The sequence below is a fragment of the Theropithecus gelada genome, chromosome 2, assembly GCF_003255815.1.
Source record: "Theropithecus gelada isolate Dixy chromosome 2, Tgel_1.0, whole genome shotgun sequence".
NCBI classification, from domain to species: Eukaryota; Metazoa; Chordata; class Mammalia; order Primates; family Cercopithecidae; genus Theropithecus; species Theropithecus gelada.
In genome coordinates this window covers 150,807,879-150,821,181 of record NC_037669.1, presented here as the reverse complement: position 1 = coordinate 150,821,181, position 13,303 = coordinate 150,807,879, and the positions used below count along the sequence as shown (strand labels likewise).

Below are 13,303 nucleotides of genomic sequence, written 5' to 3'. Positions count from 1 at the left end.
TTGTTTTGTTCTTTTGGAGAACAAATTTTTAAAGAAATATGTTTCGATCTGAAAATGAGTAACGTAAAGAAGCCATATGTGTTTGAAAGAAAGTCCGCTGAAGCTAGGGTAATGATCTGTCTCAACTCCTGACTCACTAGGGTAACCCCAGCCCCTAGTGACAGTTTTAACAGGAAAGCCCAGTCGGCCCTTTCCTTGAGCATCAGTCTTGGGGCATCTCTCTGAAGAACACTGCTGAATCACACAGACTCCGAGGGAACTCCTACTCTCTGTGCACACTGGAGAGGAAACTCCTGCCAGCAGAGGTCACTGCCGTACCAGCTGGGAGTCAGCGGCAGGACAGCCTCCTCACAACAAGGCTGTGCCCGCCTCTCCCCTGCCCTCTTCTTAACCTCATGACTGCTTAGCTCAGTGAAGGAGATAAATGGCAGTGTTGCACTAATCAAGTGTGCGCGGGCCATCAGCAGTTTTTTTCTCAGTAGTAGGCTTTGATATCCCAAACCTAAGGGTGTTTAACATTAATACTCAGAATAAGAACACACGAGAACAGCGGGTTCTGCTTTCACCTTGGATTGTATTTTTCCATGTTTAGCCCAATCATAAACTTAATCCACCTGCTTCTCGCCTGGGTGACTGAGAGTAGACTCCCACCTCAGGACTCAAGCCCGTGTGCATGCGCATGCACATACACTCACCCCACGCACACAACAAGACCCTCCTAGAGAAGGAAATGATTCCATGATATGGCACCTCAAATATTTTTCATTTCTTGATGTTGGGAACATTTCAAATCTTCTAGCTATTTTAAAATACACAATGAATTATTGTTAACAATAGTCACCCTACTGTGCTATGAAACACTCGAACTTACTCCTTCTAACTGTATCTTTGCACCCATTATTCAGCCTCCCTGTTCACCCCTGCTTCCCAGCCACTGGTAGTCATCATTCTACTCTCTACTTCCACGAGATCCACCTTTTGAGCTCCCATAAATGAGAGGCATCTATGAGCCACTTGTGGGCCAAGAGCTAGCCACAGATAGGACCTATGTGTAATGGACTGACTTGCCAGCCCTCTCAATGGCCACCATCAGAGCAAAGACATGTCACCAGGGCTCACCCACCAATTAAAGGTGGAGGAGAAGAAACTGTAAAATGTGGGAGGAAGCAGTTGGGCACCTACAGACCATTGCATTGCCACATGATGCCATCTGCCTCACATACTGGCCCAGGCCAAGAGGCTGCCGGCCTCAGAGGCCAGGTGAAAATACCAACTACAGGAGCCATTAGGATGTATGGCCTGTCCCCCACCCAAGCACCAGGTAATTGAGCAGTCAGGTCATTGAACCTTACAGCCTTCGGGCAATGGATGTGTGATATGCTTGTTCCCATGCAAACATCTAGGCCATTCTGTATCTTTGTGACTGTGACCTAGCAATTGCAAGGCACAAATCTGAATCTAAGATTAACATAGAGGTAATAACTGTCCTATTACATGTTGTCTGCAAAAAACAACACAGACTTAACAGCATCTTACTGGAAATGAAGTTGAAACTGAAGATTTAGAAGAGACTCTAGCAGAAGAGGAATGATAAATACAAATTAATTGGACCATTCCCACTATTGTGAATTTAAAATGTGTAAAATATCACAGATACTCCCTTTATTCAAAGAAGTGCCTTTATTCCTTTCTTTTAGTGATGGTAAAGATATTGAGGACATTTTTTCTTTTGTTCTTTTTGGGTTTTGTTGTTGTTGTTAAAGTAAGACATGCCCATGGTACCGTATGCAAATCTTGCATGCAGCTTAATGAATCTTAACATATGTAAAACGAGTGACAAGCTCTATGGATCTGTGTCCTCATTTGTCAAGTGAATGTTACTGAGACAGCATTTCCTAAGTCTCCTCTTAGAAACTTTCTTCTAAGCCAGCAAAATTCATTCTGCATGTTTTGATGCAATACATCCAGTATCACGATTGCGGTATCTTTTACCCCACCCCTAACACAGTGGTCCTGGCATAATTGGCACTGGATAAATCTTTGTTAGGCTGAGTTCTCCAGAACTGCCTCTGATGCTACCTCCAAAAGAGCCTAGCTTTGGAAGAGAAGGATGTGAACCAAACAGTCCACAGTCCGTGGTCCACAGCACTGCCAGTCATCACAGTGCACACAGAGATCCCATCACCCCCACACTGGTAAATGCTCACATGGAGGGGGTTTAATAGATATGGATGGATGGATGGATGGATGGATGGATGGATGGATGGATGGATGGATGGATGGATGGATGGATGGATGGATGGATTTCTGTTCCAAATCCTTCAGGGACAGAAAAAAAACTAAACAAAAAAGGAAGTGGGTTCTGAGGTTAAAGGACAGTGGTCTTGACAGAAAAGGGGATTCCCTGGCCATCCAGTCTGATGCTGATTGTTCAAATCAATTTCCAGTTCCTCTGTAGTGTAATGACACAATCAAAAGAAATCAGAAATCCTCTGGAGTTCAGCATTTTGTCTGAAGCCATAACAGAACCAGAGTGTTGGTATCAACTAGTTGCTGAAGGTTTTGTTTTTTGGCTGATTATGTTAGGTCAGCTGGGAAGAAGTATCTGCGTCATTTAGGATACTGTGGTCTGCAATCCACAGAAAAACCACCTTAACAAGGTGTCCCAAAGGAAGCAACTCCAAAGCGCAGCCATGTCAACAAGGACTCGGGCCTTTATTCACATCTGTCAACTCTGTTTGTAATATCTACCCTCATGGCCAGAAGAAGGCCAAGCTAATGGAAGCATCCTGCCCTTACACGAGTCCAAAAGCAAGGAGAAAGGGCAGCATGACAGGACCCTCTCCCCTCCTTACAGACCCTCAGCACTTCACAATAGCCCAATCCCTAGCAAAGAGGAAAGGGATGGCTTCTATGAGGGTTCTCCATTGACAGTGGTGGCATGGTTACTGAATAGCTATACAGAATCGAGGTTCCATGAGTACGGACAGAGAAGACATGAGTTATGGGTAAACAACAAACACGTTCACCATAGCATGGCCACAGTGGCAGTCCTTGGCAATTATCCAGGCCAATCAAAACCCAACTAAATAAATTACCTTTTAACTTTAAATAACCAATTGCCACAGTAAAATTGGATCATAGGCCTTGATCAGGCAACCAAGGGCTCTTTGTAAAAAACTGGCTTATGGGGCCAGGCATGGCGGTTCACTCCTGTAATCCCAGCACTTTGGGAGGCCGAGTTGGGCAGATCACCTGAGGTTGGGAGTTCAAGACCAACCTGGCTAACATGGTGAAACCCCGTCTCTACTAAAAATACAAAATTAGCTGGGTGTGGTGGTGGGCGCCTGTAATCCCAGCTACTTGGGAGGCTGAGGCAGGAAAATCGCTTGAATCTAGTAGGTGGAGTTTGCAGTGAGCTGGGATCACGCTACTTCACTCCAGCCTGGGCAACAGAGTAAGACTCCATCTCCAAAATAACTAACTAACTAAATAAATAAACTGGTTTCTGAAGGCCCTCAGTGACAATGTGGGCCTTCTCGCTCTGTTTACCACAGATTCACTGCAGCAAATGCAGAGACTTGATAAGTGTGCTTGGCCTCTTCCTGGCTAAAGGGCATGGCTTTAGGAGAAAGCAGTTCATTGTGTGGCCTTCCAGAACAGTCATCATTTGTTCCTTCTCAATGAAACTCTGCAGTCTGGGAACAGAATTGACTAACCTCCAGCTTCCCTTGCTAGCTCCACCTCGAGAGCACACCCACGTGAGCCTGGATAAATTGCACTGTGAGGAGGAGTGCGGGGGTGGGCAATGACCCTGGAAGGACCAGAGGTGAGGGGAAAGGGTGATTTTCCAGGAAGTACCAAAATGTCACCTAAGAGGTTCATATACTAACAATTGGTCTTTTATTTCTATCCTTTCTCTATAGTTATAGAGGCAAGACCAAGGCTATCCCTGAATGCCGGGACAGAGAGAGAGAGAAAGATTGAGAGAGAGAGAGATCAGGGTCTGAGTGTGAGTGTGGGGAAGTGGGCAGGGCCAGAGTGAGTTATACCTGCTGTGATTAACCCACCCTTAGGGCTTGCTCTGGTTCCACAGGGTGCCAGTCTTTCCCCTCCCTCTCATGGTTGGGAGGAGCTCATGGGACCAACTTGGTAAAAAACAGGTGTGTTTGGGGTCATCGTTGCTGTCACATGCTCTCCTGGCCTCTTTTCCACCTTCTTCCTTATTCTACTTCTACTGCCGTCCTTTTTCCGTGACTCTGCATCGGCTGCAGTAGAGGGAGCCATTTCCCCTAAGACCCCTAAGACCAGGGTATGTGTACCACAAGAGGCATCTGAGATCATTTCAGTGGCACATAAACATTTTATAGTTTAATAGATACGCACTTAGTTTACTTCTCTTTACCAAAAAATTGCAAGTTGTGTGGTAGCCATATATACTAGTGTGTTCTCATGCTGCTATAAAGAACTGCCCAAGATTGGGTAATTTATAAAGGAAAGAGTTTTAATTGACTCACAGTTCCACAGGGCTGGGAAGGCCTTAGAAAACTTACAATCATGGCAAAAGGGGAAATAAGCATGTCCTTCTTCACATGGCAGCAGGAAGAAGTGCAGAGCAAAGCAGAGGAACAGCCCCTTATAAAACCATCAGATCGCGTGAGAACTTACTATAATGAGAACAGCATGGGGTTAACCGCCCCCCATGATTCTATTACCTCCCATCAGGTCCCTCCCACAACACGTGAGGATTATGGGAACTACAATTCAAGAGGAGATTTGGGTGTGGACACAGAGTCAAACCATATCACCATAAGAATTCCATTGATTCTTGAGTTCCTCCTCCAGGAGGAGAATGCTGAACTCCCCATAGAGGTTGAGGAAAACAAGACCCAGATGGAGGGGACTTGCCTGGCATCATGGAGCATAAAAACAGTGATTTCAGGATTAAAAATCATGTTTGGGGTTCCAGTGCTTTTCTCTCCACACCGCTCTTCTGTTAAATACATCTGTTTCATCTGGTGCAGTTTCTATTTTCATATTAACAAAATTTTTCTTGTAAATTAACGGAAATGGCTGCTTTCTAGAGGACAATGTAAAGAACTGGCCATTTCTGGATTCTAACCTGATTTCTAACGCCACTTGCATCTACAGCTTTTAACAACTCTCCAAATAACTTTCTATTTCCTCATCCAGGAAATTACAGGACATTTCTGACATTTCAATGAGTTTTTAGTTAGGGACTTTAAAGGTAATGAGTATTTATTGCCTGGTTTCAAAGGAAGCGTAATTAAAATTAAAGTCTAATACCCCAAATAAAAAGCTACATCATAGACAAGATTGCACAGCTTACATTTCTTTGTCAATCTGTTTTGTAAATGTCTGCATTTCTCATTGCAGACTCAATGTAACTGAGACATCTAGTGTTCAGTCCTAAGAAAAACAAATTTCCATGAATCTGGGTTTAAAGGATTCACAAAATTCCTTTTATGTTCCCTCCGAATTCTTCCCCCGATCCTGGGAAACCTCTTTATGGTTCTTTCTGGGCTTAGCCCTTTCCCAGGTGAAAATGTTTTTCATATCACAGACGCTCATGAAATGTTTCCCACATTTAGTGTTATTGTTATTATAACTGTGTTGTGAGTCACACGGATAAAACCCATCCCCTCAGTCCAACCTCACCCTCCTCTAACTTTTAAAGCAATTATCTCAGATAGAAAATGCCTTTCCTCGGCCGGGAGTGGAGGCTCACGACTGTAATCCCAGCGCTTTGGGAGGCCGAGGCGGGCCGATCACGAGGTCAGGAGATTGAGACCATCCTGGCTAACACAATGAAACCCCACGTCTACTAAAATTAGCCGGGGGTGGTGGCGGGCGCCTGTAGTCCCAGCTACTCGGGAGGCTGAGGCAGGAGAATGGCGTGAACCTGGGAGGCGGAGCTTGCAGTGAGCCAAGATCGCGCCACTGCGCTTCAGCCTGGGCGACAGAGCGAGACTCCGTCTCAAAAAAAAAAAAAAAAAAAAGCCTTTCCTCTTCAATGGGGCTGCATGTAGGTCACATCTTGTTTTCTGGATTTCTAGTAATTAAGAATGTACACATAAACCCAAGATATTTAAATTATTTCATATAAATGTAGATAACATATTAATTTCTATTGCATAATGAATAATATTTGTATATCAGGATAACTTATAAAGGTGAATTATGTATTAAATATGGCAGCAAAAGCGCAAGCAACAAAAAATAGGTGAACTGGCATCACCGAAATTTAAAACTTTATGCTTCAAAGGGCACTATCAAGAAAATGAAGACAACCCACAGAATGGTAGAAAACATTTGAAAATCATGTGTCTGATAAAAGACATATTTAAAATATGTAAAGTACTATTACAACTCAAAAAGACAACCCAATCTATAAATGAGCAAGGAATCTAAATAGACAGTTTTGCCCAAATTTTGGGGTGATGAGTACACTAGAAACACACCCACCATTATACAATATACTCATGTAGGAAACATGCACATTTGTATATTTTTTCAGATATACAAATGGCTAATAAACACATGATGCTCAACATAATAAACACAAGATGTCCAACATCATTAGCCATTAGGGAACTGCTAATCAAAACCACAATGAAATACCACCTCACACCAACTAGAGTGGCTGTAATAATAATAATTTTTAAAAAAGATAAAAACAAGTATGAGGGAAAATGTAGAGAAATTGGAACCCACATGCATTGCTGGTGGAAATGTAAAATGGTGCAGCTGCCTTAGAAACAATTTGGCAGTTCCTCAAAAGATTAAACAGAGAGTTACCACATGACCCAGCAATTTCACTCCTGGCTGAAGTGAAATTCACGGAAAACAAACGAAAGCCTATGTCTATACACACACTTGAAGACAAGCATCCTTCATAATAACCAAAAAGTGTAAACAACCCAAATGTCCATCAACTGATGAAAGGATAGATAAAACGTGGCCTATCCGCACAATGAACTATCATTCAGCCGTAAGAATAGGCAAATCTACAGAGACAGAAAGTTGATTATCAGTTGCTTAGGGATAGGGTGGGGATGGAATGGGAGGGAGAATGAGTTAGAGGGAAATGGAAAGTGACTCCTAATGGGTATGGAGTTTCTTTGGGGGGTGAGGAAAATATTATAAATTTGATTGTGATGATGGTTGTTCAACTCTGCGAACGTACTAAAAAACATTTAAGGCCAGGTGCGGTGGCTCACGCCTGTAATTCCAGCACTTTAGGAGGCCAAGGTGGGTAGATCACCTGAGGTCAGGAATTCGAGACCAGCTGGCCAACATAATGAAACCCCGTCTCCACTAAAAATACAAAAAAAAAGCTGACTTGGTGGCAGGTGCCTGTAATCCCAGCTACTTGGGAGGCTGAGACAGGAGAATCACTTGAACTTGGGAGGTGGAGGTTGCAATGAACTGAGATTGCGCCACTGCACTCCAGCTTGGGCAACAAGAGTGAAACTCCGTCTCAAAAAAAAGTTTTTAAAAAAATAAATTGAAAACATTTAATTATATTTTAAAGTATAATGGGTGAATTTTATGGTATGTGAATTATATCTCAACAAAGCTCTTATTTAAATGTAGGTTATAAGTAGTAACTTATATATATATATATCACATTTTCTGTGTATATGTACATAAATATATATATCACATTTTCTGTATAAGGAACCTCCACACTGTTTTCCATAGTGACTGTACTGATTTATATTTCCATCTGCAGTGTATGAGTGTTTTCCTTTCTCCACATCTTCACCAGCATCTGCTTTTTTGTGTTTATATATATATATATATATATATAACGTGATATATATAAATATATATCATGTTTTCTGTATATATATATATATATAAAACATTTTCTGTATCCAATCAATCACTGATGGATACTACATTGGTTCCTTGACTTTGCTATGATAAATAATAGTGCTGGAATAAACACACAAGTGTGGGTGTTTTTTTTTAAATTTTATTTCTTTTGTTCAGGGTAGATTCCTTTAGTGGGATTGCTCTATTTTTAGTTCCTTGAGCTTTTTCCATAAAGGTTGAACCAAATCTACATTCCCACCATCAGGGTACAACAGTTCTCTTTTTTCGCATCCATGCCAACATTTGTTGTTTTTAACTTTTTAATAGTAGTTATTCTGACTGATGTAAGATGGTATCTCAGTGTGGTTTTTAGTTTGCATTTCGTTAATGACTGAGTGATGTTGAGCATTTTTTCATGTGTTTGTTGGCTGCTTATATTTCTTCTTTTAAGAAATGTCCATTCATGTCCTTTGCCCAGCTTTTAATGGAGTTATTTGTTTTTTTCTTATTCAATTGTTTGAGTTCCTTGTAGATTCTGGGTATTTGTCCTTTGGTGAAGGAATAATTTGCACATATTTTCTACCATTCTGTAGGTTGTCTGTTCATTCTGTTGATTATTTCAGAAGTATTTCAGTTTAATTAAATCCCATTTGTTTTCGTTTTTATTGCATTTGCTTTTGGGGTCTTTGTCATAAATTCTTTACCTAGGCTGATACTCAGAAGTGTTTTTCCTAGATTTTCTTCTAGGATTTTAATAGCTTCAGGCTTTACATTTAGGTCTTTAATCCATCTTGAATTAGTTTTTGTATGTGATGAGACAAAGAGGTCCAGTTTCCTTCTCCCACATGTGGCTAGCCAATTTTCCCAGAACCATTTATTAAATAAGGGTGTCCTTTCCCTATTGTTTATTTTTGTCAACTTTGTCAAAAATCAGTTGGTTGTAGGTATGTGACTTTATTTCTGGGTCCTCTGTTCTGAACCATTGATCAGTGTGTCTATTTTTGTACCAGTACCATGCTGTTTTAGTTACTATAGCCTTGCAGTATAATTTGACATCAGCAATGTAATGCCTCCAGATTTGTTCTTTTTGCTTAGGGATGCTTTGGTTATTTGGGCTTTTATTTAGGTTCCATAAGAACTTTAAGATAGCTTTCTTCTAGTGAGTAGTAACTTTTAAATTGATACATAATAATTATACATATTTATGGAGTACATTTGATATTTTGATACATGAATACAATGTGTAATGATCAAATCATGGTGAATAGAATACCCATTACCTCAAACATTTATCATTTATTTGTGTTGGGAACATTTCAAATTTTCTCTTCTAGTTATTTTGAAATATATGACAAATTATTGTTAACTTAGTCATCCTCCTGTGCCATCAAACACTAGAATATAGTCCTTTTATCTAACTGTATTTTTTGCACCCATTAACCAACCTCTATTCATCCCCCAACCTTCCAACCTCTGGCAACCATCATTCTACTCTCCACCTCCATGAGATCAACTTTTTAAGCTCCCACATGTGAGTGAGAGAATGCAGTATTTGTCTTTTTTCACTTTACTCACCTAGTTATTTCACTTAACATAGCAATCTCTAGTTTCATTCATGTTGCTGCGAGTGACAAGATTTCATTCTTTTTTATGACTGAGTTGTATTTCATTGTGTATATGTACCACATTTTCTTATGCATACATCCATTGATGGACACTTAGATTCATCTCATTTCTTAGCTATCGTGAAGAATGCTGCAATAAACATAGGTATGCAGATATCTCTTCAATATACTGGTTTCCTTTCTTTTGCACATACATCTAGCAGTGGGATTGCTGGATCATATGGTAGATCTATTTTTAGATCTCAGTGTTTTGAGGAACCTCCACACTGTTTTCCATAGTGACTGTACTGATTTATATTTCCACCTGCAGTGTATAAGTGTTTTCCTTTCTCCACATCCTCACCAGCATCTGCTTTTTTGTGTTTTTGATAATAGCCGTTCTAACTGGGATGAGGTGAGATCTCACTGTGGTTTTGATTTGCATTTTCCTGACAATTAGTAATGTTGAGCATTTTTGATATGCCTGTTGGCCATTTGTATGTCTGATTTTGAGAAATGTCTCTTCAGTTCATTTGCCCTTTTAAAAATTGTATTACTTGGTGTTTTGTTGTTGTTGTTGTTGTTGTTGTTGTTGAGTTCCCTATATATTCTGGTTATTAATCCCTTGTTGAATGGATACTTTGCAAATATTTTTCCCAATCTATAGATCGTCTCTTCACTTTGTTGATTGTTTCCTTTGCTGTGCAGAAGGTTTTTAGCTTTATGCAATCTTATTTGCCTATTTTTTCTTTGGTTGTCTATGCTTTTGAGGTTTTAACCCCCAAAAATTTGCCCAGACCAATATCATAAAGCACTTTCCTGATGTTTTCCTCTAGTAGTTTCAAGTCTTACATTTAAGTTTTTAATCCATTTTGATTTGATTTTTATGTATGGTGAGAAATAGGGGTGTCTTTTTTTATTAACCGCTGAACTTTTTATTGGCCTCCTGCTCCCCAAAGAGTACCCTGCTTCTGCTGTCTTAATGTCTCAGAACGTTGGTGTCATTGGTCTCAGACACCACTTTGCCATGCACTATCTGGTGGGTGGTGGTCTTTTGGATGGTTTGCATGGAGTTGCTACCATCCAGGGCATCACCAAGATTGAAGCCCTCGCCATTTTCCAGCAGGCAGCAGTAGGTGGTGCTCTCAGCCTTCAGCTTGACCTTGATGTTCGGCAGGGCCTCATACTCTTGGGCCTGGCACTGCCCCTCTGCCCGGGTCTGTGCCAGCTCTGACTCCAGATACAGCAGGATCCCATTGAGCCGCTCCATCTGCAGGGCATAGCAGGCCTCCACCTTCCTCAGGCTGTTCTCCAAGTTGGGCTTCAGATTTCTCATCAAGTTCAGGTCGATCTCCAAGGACTGGACTGTACGTCTCAGCTCCCTGAGCGTCATCTCAGCAGCTCTAACCTCAGCAGACTGCGTGGTGACTACTGTGGTGCCCTCCTCGATCTGCTGAGACCAGTACTTGTCTAGCCCCTCTCGGTTCTTCTGAGCCAGCTCGTCATATTGGGCCTGGATATCTGCCATGATCTTGGTGAGGAGCTGAGATTTGGGGGTATCTACCTCCACAGTCAACCCAGAGCTGGCAACCTGGGCTTGTAGGCCTTTTACTTCCTCTTTGTGGTTCTTTTTCATAAAGAGCAGCTCCTCCTTGAGAGCCTCAGTCTCTGTCTACAGCTGCAGCCGAGTGACACTGGTGTCATCAATGACCTTGGGGAGCTCACAGTTGTCCCTCTCCACAGACTGGCACATGGCCAGCTCTGTCTCATACTTGACTCGAAAGTCATCAGCAGCAAGACAGACATTGTCGATCTGCAGAACCATGCAAGCATTGTCCATCTGCAGAACCATGCAAGCATTGTCCACAGTATTTGCGAAGATCTGAGCCCTCAGATCCTCGATGGTCTTGAAATAATGTCCCCAGTCTCTGACCTGGGGTCCCTTCTTCTCCAGATGCTCCCGGATTTTGCTCTCCAGCTTCTGGTTCTCTGTCTTCAGGTAGGAGGCCAGGCAGTTGTTCAGGCTTTGCATGGTCTCCTTTTCATTTTGGATGCCTCCCATTCCTACCAGACCTCCGGCCATCCCTGCAGCCACGCCCCTGGACCCCAAGCCACCCCGGAAACTGATGGAGAGGGACACAGAGATCCAGGAACCAGAGCCCCCCACGCCTGCATAGACACTTGGCACGCTGCTGACCAGCCAGGTGCTGTAGCTGGGTGCCTGGGAAGACTCCAGGGACCAGTAGTTGGTGGAGAAGGTAGAGCGAGTGGTGAAGCTCATGCTGTCCAGGGAGGAGAGTGAGAGGACAGGACTCAGGCTTTGCTGATGATTGAGATAGGGGTTTCATTTTTCTGTCTATGAATATGCAGTTTTCCCAGCACCATTTACTGAAGAGACTGTCATTTCTCCATTGAATGTTCTTGGTACTTTTGTCAAAAATTAATTGCCTGTAAATACATGGTTTATTTCTGAGTTCTCAACTGTGTTCCATTGGTCTATGTGTCTGGTTTTATACCAGTACCATGCTGTGTTGTTTACTATAGTTTTGCAGTATATTTAGAAGTCAGGTAATGCGATGCCTCCAGTTTTGTTGTCTTTCACTCAGGACTGCTTTGGCTATTTGGGGCCTTCTGTGGTTTCTTTTGTTTTAAAGAAAATTTTAAGCTAACATTCTTACTGGACATCTGTGGTTTCATATGCATTTTAGGGTCATTTTTTTCTACTTCTGTGAAGAATGTCTTTGGTATTTTGATAGAGATTGCACTGAATCTGTATATTGTTGTTGGTGGTATAGTCGTTTACATAGTATAAATTCTTCCAGTCCATGAACAGGGATGTCTTTCCATTTTCTCTGTGAACTCTTCAATTTCTTTCACTCATGTTTTATAGTTTACCTTTTAGAGATCTTTCATCAACTTGGTTAAATTTACTCCTACATTTTTTTATAGCTGTTGTAAATGAGACTGATCTCTTGATTTCTTTTTCCACTAGTCTGTTATTGGTATATAGAAATGATACTGATTTTTGTATGTTAATTTTTTATCCTGCAATTTTACTGAATTTGCTTATCAGTTCTAAGAGTGTTTTGTTTTGTTTTGGTGGAACTTTTAGGGTTTTCTATATATAAAATCATGTCATCTGCAAATAGGGACAGTGTGACTTCCTCTTTTCTAATTTGAATGTCCTTTATTTCTTTTGCTTATTTGCTCTGGCTAGGAATTCCAGTACTATGTTGAATAAGATTGGTAAGAATGGGCATCCTTGTCTTATTCTAGTTCTTAGAGAGGAAACTTTCAGTTTTTCCCCATTCAGTATAATATTAAATGTGGGTTTCTCATATATGGCCTTCATTGTATTGAGGTACATTTTCTCTATACCTAATTTTTGGAGGGGTTTTTTTTTAGTCACAAAGGGATGTTGAATTTTATAAAATGCTTTCTCTGCATCTATTAAGATGATTTTTTGTACTTCATTCTTTTGATGTAATATATCACATTTATAGATTTGCATATGCTAAACTAGCCTTGCATCCCTGGAATAAATCCCAGTAGATCACGATGAATGATCTTTTTAATGTGCTGTTGGACTCAGTTTACTAGTATTGTGTTGAGGATTTTTGCATCTATGTTCTTTAGGGACATTGGCCTATAGTTTTCTTATGTTGTTGTTGTGTTCTTGTCTGGTTTTGGTATCAGGATGAGCTGGCCTCAAAGATGCATTTGGAAGAATTCTCTTCTCTTCAACTTTCTGGAAAAGTTTAAAAATAATTGGTATAGTTCTTCTTTAAATATTTGGTAGAATTCAGCAGTGAAATCATCAAGTACTGGACTTTTCTTTGATGGGAGACTTTTAATAC

At 41.1% G+C, this 13,303-nt stretch overlaps 1 pseudogene; it reads right to left on the bottom strand.

Annotated features, from left to right (window-relative positions):
* Positions 1-10,425: 10,425 nt before the first annotated feature.
* Positions 10,426-11,757, bottom strand: LOC112619559 (annotated as a pseudogene).
* Positions 11,758-13,303: the final 1,546 nt, after the last annotated feature.